Below are 7,844 nucleotides of genomic sequence, written 5' to 3'. Positions count from 1 at the left end.
TATTTTTATCATAAGATCTTTAAAAAAAAAATCACTGCATATAAACTGTTTTGGATCATATGATTGAACATCATGGAAGAATCACAACTTCCAAAGAAATCCAGAGCATCTATTTGCTGAAAGTGAGATGCCTTTAAAAACATAACCAGTGCAGCACGAATACGTGGACACTTATTTCACTTAAATCACTGAAGTTTAGGCCTCTGAACTGAGGCATGGTTTTAGGATGGTATGTATCCTACAGTGAAAGAGCATAAAAATAGTAAAAGACCAGAACAGCCACTGTTTCTAACCCAAAAGACTGTGGAAAAAATACACCGTCAGTAGGAAGAAAGAACTTCTTGAGGTTTTGGGGGATTTCTTTAAATTGTTTGTGTGGAAAAGGTCAAATAGTTGGAAGGAGACAAAAAATCCATTGTTGAACCCTGCTGCTCTCTGCTACCATAGCGGCTTTCACTTTGGATTTCTAAAGCAATGAGGTCCAGTCAAACTAAAACCACTATCTCCTGCTGCATCTTCTGGTGTCAAGAAACAAAATATCAATTTTTCTTGCAATACCAATCACTTGTTCTCTACAGTAAAAGTTAGAAGGTAAGCAAGAACTGCTTGCACATCATTGAAAAATAACAAAGGAGAGAAACATACTCCCTTATGGTTTATTTAAGAGTAGGACACGGGAAGGGTGAGGACTTGATAGATTTTTCCAAATTCTTCAATACCATTAGGAAAGTAGTAGGAACTCAAGTGCAAAAGCTCTTCTCAAATAAATGTAAACAAAGAACTTGACTCAAACATACAAGAAATGTTCCCTCTCTCTCAGAAAGTCAAGAGACATACCCAAAACTTACAGTTCACTACTCTCTCTTCCCTTCAAAGAAAGACAACAGGCTGTACCACCTACTCAAGGACTCCATCTTCAAAAAGATTAAAAAAAAAGCACCATTTCACAAGGGATCATGATCCCAAAAAGAGCAGCTAAGCAAACTCAGTGAGCAAACAAATCTGTACTACCATATGGAACACAGCACGAGAGGAGGACAGGAGCACACATACACTTGTCCTACTCTACTACCAAGGAGGACAGAGGAATTAAAGCCAAAATATATCCTACAAAACCCTAAAAGAAAACAATGTACCCAAGTGATGCATTTTACTTTACACAGTTTTTACACTCTTTTTCACTTTCAGATGGCAGTGGCAGAAGTGTAACAGATACCACATGGAAATGAGAAGAGATCCTCTTCCTTTTGTTACACCTTAGACTATCAGTGTGGGTGCCTTGCACCCTCCTCCCCATGCCCAAATACCAAGAACTGCACATTTCACAGGGGATGTGGGTGCACTTCTCCTCTTGCATGAAGAGGAGATGAGAACCCCACTCCCTCATTCCACTGACAGCGTAGCTTCTTCCAATACATAAAATTTATTTGTAGCATTTCAAGTTCCATGCTTTATGGCAGCTACAGAAACAGGTATGTTTTCTAACGTTATTACATTAATATTCTACTCCCAAACATTGTTAGTTGTGTCTTAAATCACGTTTTCAGAAAAAAGATATTTCTCTGAATTTGTACTCTACGCAAAGCACTTTGATACCACGCAAAAAGGACCTTGAAAGTAAGTTCAGTAGTACAGTGGTTAGAAAATAAGCCTGGAATTAAGAAATCTGGGTTACAGCCTCTGCTCTACCGCAGATCTCTGACATCATGCTCACAGCACCCTCACTTTTCAGACTGCACCTTGACGCTTGAGCGTGAGCTACACACATCTCTTAGCTACTACAGACCCCTGACCTAAATATCTGCATTTCAGTGGAATGGGCTGAGCAGGCAGATCCGTGTCCTTGTGGCCCAGTTTTTCTCTCTCACCTGGGGACTACACAGCATTGGTTCCTCAAAGAAGCGAGCTGTGACTATTGCACTAAGTGCTACTGAAACAGCCCAGTGCTCTTCGCCAAGGTCACGCAAACACTTCAGACAAAGTAACATATGCAGATGTGCTAGAAAACAAAGCTAAGTATACAGTTAACGCCAACAGTATTAAGCATACAGCACTTATCAGACACAGTGAATCACAGAATCATTAAGATTGGAAAGGACCTCTAAGATCAAGGCCAACCACTAACCCAACACCACCATGCCCACTAAACCATGTCCCGAAGTGCCACATCCACACGTTTTTTGAACACTTCCAGGGATGGTGACTCCACCACCTCCCTGGGCAGCCTGCTCCAGTGTTTGACTGTTTGGGTTCATCCTATAACAGATGAACTGAAAGCATGTGCAAGAATGTGTTTGGCTGTAAATTATCCTCCATTAAGCACTCTTGCAGATGAATATGCTTCCTTTGTGAAGAAGTGCTTATTTTTCCTAGAAGAATGTTCTTCAGCATGGTTACACCGGACACGAATGTGTATCCTTTTTAGGAACTGACATATTGTTTGAGTTTGAAGCTGGACAATACTGCTTGTCTCAGTAGTTAATGAAAACATCGATACTCTCTAACCTGCATTATGGATTACAGGAGAACCGTGGATTGCTACAGACAATGTAGAAGCAGAACCAAACTGGCCTGTACCACAGATTAGAAAAGTTTTTAGTTTTAATTAGACAAAATTCAATTTCAAAATTCTGGATTTTCCAAGCTGTGCAAGCTTTGGCTTGAATCCGTCTGCAATGCCAGTAGTTTGTTACAAAAGCTAAAGATGATTTCTACAAGGCTTAGAGTGTGTCACTAATGTCAGAGCATGTCACAAGCCTTTTCCACTGCTTCAGCATGCTCCTGTCCAACTTGGGCTTCGTAAAAATATCAATGTGTGTGCTGGTTTTGGCTGGACTGACGTGTGCAGTTCCAGTGTCCATTCTCTCTTCTGTTGCCCTTGGAAGTGCAGCTAAACCAACAGAGGAGATGAAGCAGCTTTCCTCTGCAGAGATGCTAAGGCCAAAACTTTCCAAGACAAGTTTGGAAAAAAAAAGGCTGAAAAGAGATATGACTGAGGTCTGCAGGACTCAGAAATTACATGAATAACATAAATACAAAACAGTTTTTCACCAAATCATGCACTATTAGAACTAGTGGCACTTGTTGAAACTAACAGGAGAGCAGTTTAAAGAAGGATAAAGCACACTTATATGTTAGGTTGTGAACTCCTGAACCATGCTGCAGGATTTGAGTCTCACAGCATCAGCAGGTTCAGGAAAAGGACTTAAATGTTTTCACAGGCAACAGGCCAAAACAAGTAATGAAAGAAACTAGCTGGAATGCATCCTCCAACATCCCTAACTCAACGACCACAGACACTAAGGAAACACAGAGGCAGTGGACACCAAGAAGCTGGCCAGACCTGCGTCCCCTCGCTGATATTTTGTATGACCACTGTTGGAGTCAAACTACCAGGGTGGAAGAACTATTAATCTGCCTCAGTAGAGTATTTCTTTGGTCTTATCCTCTGGAAGACTCCAGTAACGTAGGCCACCTAACGCTGAGTGATGTTTTTGAGGTGCTGGAGGTGATGTTACCTGACTCCTGCACATGTACACACACAAACATGCACACAGAGTTAAGTGCCAACATGGGGCCTTCCCTTTACCTTACCAGGATATTTCATAATCCAAACCTGCAGGAAGACAAGACAACCATGACCCATTCTTGTAGAGTTTCAGGTGAAGCCACTGTGCTGTCAGGCAGCAGGAGGGGAGAGAAGAGTTACACACTTTCACGAAACACTGCTTTGTACATCCCAGGGACACGCTCGCCAAGGACAGGATCGTATTAACACACCATTAAGTATTTTTTCAGCCTGTGATCCTAGCTTGCAAGACTTGAACTCAATGGAAGTTTCAGGCTCAGTCAAATGCCATGTTCCAAGATTTCCAGCTGGTTCTGGCAAATTGCACCAGCTGGGAAACCTTCCCAGAATCAGCACCTGTATTAGGAATCTCTTGCTTTCTTTAATTACCTGCTTGGGGAAAAAATTGTGGAAGCAATAATCAATAAAAATAGCATATTTTTACCAGAAAATTTACAGACCTTTAGTCTGTTCTAGTTTAAAATATTAAAGGGACCACTTACTATGCCAAAGGGAATAAATAATTCTACACAACACTAAAGAATTTAAGCCTAACGGGTTTTTTTGCCCTCCACCCACACGAGTTTACCTTAAATACCTGTAGATTATTTCTTTATGGATAGGTTAAAAGTTCAAATCACAACCCAAGAACCAAATAGAGAAAAGGAACATCAGAGACTGTTTTTTCATCTATTTTACTGAAAGACCAGAAAGTGCTAGAAGTATAAGGGTTTGGGTTTAGGACTCTGTTACTTCCAGTCATTATGGGAGTCTGGATTAATGACTGGAGAACAGAAAAGGAAGTGCATGTGTGATCCATCCCACAACCATGTACTGAAGAACCATCGAAGAACACTTAGAGAAAAGCGAACATATTCTTTAATGGATGCAAATAGCAATATATAAATAAGAGGAAGGGAAGCTGTTTCAAGCCAAAATGTCAGAAAAAAGTGTGCTATAAAATCAAGAATGCCTCTTCTGGATTTTATTTTAAAAGTCACATGAAACCTTGTCCCAGACAATAATTTACACTTTTTTCCACCATGGCTGTAGCATATAAATTTCTGCTACATATTTAAAAGCAGTATGAGTACTTACAACTGGTTATGGCCATCAGCAAAAGCCTTCTGCTCGTGTTCTTCTCAAGACACGTATCAATCGGATGAGCCCTTACTTCATCTACTTAAATCAAAACTAACTCACCACCTTCTCTCCACTCCAGTAATTCATTACCACATACTTTCCTGCTTCAAAAACACATCATTAAATCTTTGAAGTCTACAAAAAGAAGCCATGTCACTTTGCATCTGAAGCATTACCTTGCACACCTGAATTTCCTACTTAAGTCCCTTGGTACAGGAGCCATTTCTTTTTCTTGCTCTGCACAAAAATAAGCAAAGCAAGGAATACTTAATATTCTTGAGATTATATATGTTCCTGCTAACACTGCAGAAAAGTAAGCCACGGGCATCTTTGCTTGTTTCAGTTCTATTAAAATGTGTGGCAAGGAAGAAGAAAAGTCAACACACTGTTTGACAAGTAGAAAGGATCAAAATTGTTTGGGAAAGGAACTTTGCAGATAGAACTTTCAAGGGGGAATTACAGAACAGGACAGGATTATGAAACAATGATAAATATACATCAGCTTTTTAGAACTCCTTGAAAAACAAAAGCATTCAAAACGTATGACAAACAGAAGGGATGTCAATTTAGATACCAAGTGCATGCAGGCTATGAACTCAGTGGGGATCTCCAGTAGGGCTCCCCAATTAGTTCACTTGTTTTTTCATTTTCCTAAATGAGAATCCTCCTCCCCTGTAAGATACCTGTAATTTGTATTTGGCAGCTGGATGGCTGCATATGCCTGTCTCATTAGCAAGAGCTCAATAGGATTAGAATAATTCCAACTGGATGTTAGCCTGTTAAGAGACATTTTTATGCTACAGTAAAAGAGAAATTCACTGAGCCAAATCTTACTGACTTTTGATTTTACCTAGTTAAAAATACAGATTACACAAAGGCAAACTGCTTAATTCACTGGAGTTACACATACGGAAGACAGGATAGAGGAGAAGATGATCAGACATGATCCTGAAATGTTTTTATCATGAGATGTACAGCATATTTCATACAATAAAAAACCTAACCTTGCCATTTCTCCTGAGGCCAGTGAATTTACACTGGAATTAGAGTAACACCAAGAAAGTCCATTGGGACTATTCATATCAGTAGAATTCAGTAGAATTTGATCTGTAGATCACAAGCATTATTCATCTCCGCTTTCCAGCATCCAACTCAAATAACTAGCACAGGGAGTAGGTGGAAAGACTTTTACATGAATCCTGAAGCACTGTCATTCTGCAAGATGCCTAAAGCCTTCAACTGCTTGCTACAACAGTTCACATCAAAGACAGGAATATCTAGTTTCCAAAGGTAAATACGTAAGAAAATGTATTCACATTGATCAAATATAATTGCTGTCTCTACCATTTCCACAAGAGGCTGTATCTTTCTACAAAACTGAACAAAGTCCACAGCTCTAGAAGAGTCCTGCTTCCTCAGCACTGCAGATGAAGGAACAAAGTGTCCCTGACGTGTTGGCACAATTAGGTCCCCAAAGTACGTTTGAATCCGCCCTCACCTGTTGCTTTGCAGCAGTTCAACAGCCTGTAGCCATCAAAAGCTAAAGAGCAATTCAAAACACCGGAAAGCAAGATTTCTGACCTACAGACGCTTACCTATAAATGCTCAACATGGTACTTGGAAGCAGCTGAAAAACCCACTTGAGTCGTTAGAACTTTTTTCCTTCACAGACCTCAAAATCTCAGCATTTTCCTCTGAGCTGCAAAATTAAATGCTCTCACTAAAACACCAAGGAACTTTGAGAAAGTCACACAGTGTCTCATTTTTATAATGCAGAAAATGCTACAGACTATAGCTACTATTTACCATAGTAAATATATACAAAGCTTTGAAAATGCAACACATTAAGTAGGGTGAAAGAAGCTTTTCTCTAAGAACCAATGTAATTAATCTGGTCCCAGCAACAACTAACACCAGCAGACGCCATACACTGTCTAACAAGTTATTCTCATGCTACAGACTTAGTGTTGGCTATTTCTTTGTGTTTTGACAAATCAATGTTTTTCATAAACCTAGCCAAGATCCACAGGTGCCTGGACGGCAGAACTGCCACACTACCTTACCTCCTCTGTAAACTTAGTCCTACAGTGCAATGCATTAATTTGGGGAGGAAGGGGCGGGGGGGGAAGGCAAACTCTCCAGCATTCAAACAACACAAGAAAAACAACATGCAGATAATGAAAAGGACAGAAAACAAGCCGTAATTTCTTCACAAGCTAATAAATTTCTTTCATTGTTGTGAACAGAAAGAACATGTTTACTAAGCTATTCAAGAGCAGAAGAAAACAAACACCATTGTACTACACATCATGTGGCACAACAGATAACTACAGGAGTACAGAAATGCTATGGAGTCGATCAGCTGCAAAACTATGAAGCTATTCACCTCCCTTCATAACATGCTATTTTTGAGCTTCAAACATACTCCAGCTCCAAAACAGGATTTACCATCACAGCTCCCAGCACCACAGAAAGCACACCACTCACAGACTCATCTTTATTCTGTTTAACACCCATGTTCCAACAAATGTGCACAGCTTGTCCATGCCAACAAACTACTACAAAATAAGCTTTGATGCAAATGAAATGCACAACAGACTTCCTTGCTCGGTCCTCATCAGAGTAAGTTTAGGGCAAACAGAGTAGCTACAAGGGCAGTTACTAAGAAATGCTTTTTCTGGGCTATCCTGCAACATTTAGTAGGAAAAGCCTTTGCAAAGCCAGCAACAGGCAGCACTGCAGGTGCTTCAGGCAGCCGCCCAGTACCAAAGAGCTCAGGCTGGTGGTACGTGCTGCTGAGGCACAAAGCTTCAAGGGGACTAAGAATTTTGTTCACACATGGAGAGACATGTACAGCAAATGTGGAAATATTTGGGTGCCTAAAGAAATCCACTCATCTTCCTCTCAAAGGGACACATGAATGAGTCTCCTCCATCTGCATTTTCAAATTTGTTGTCCTCCTTGACAGTGAAGATTCAGTGTTAGCATATGCCGCCCTACTAGCGTACCTCAGTCTGAAGCATCAGAGAAGCAACTCTGCTGTTTTTTTCCCTCTCTTTTATTCTACAAGGGCCAATAACAAAAATAGGTCAGTCAGAGACAACTCCACGCATTTCTGAGCTCCAAATGCCCA

The sequence above is a fragment of the Phaethon lepturus genome, unplaced genomic scaffold (genome assembly GCF_000687285.1).
Source record: "Phaethon lepturus isolate BGI_N335 unplaced genomic scaffold, ASM68728v1 scaffold10047, whole genome shotgun sequence".
In the NCBI taxonomy this organism is placed as follows: domain Eukaryota; kingdom Metazoa; phylum Chordata; class Aves; order Phaethontiformes; family Phaethontidae; genus Phaethon; species Phaethon lepturus.
The sequence above is the reverse complement of the archived record's forward strand: the minus strand, read 5'-3'. Positions refer to the sequence as shown.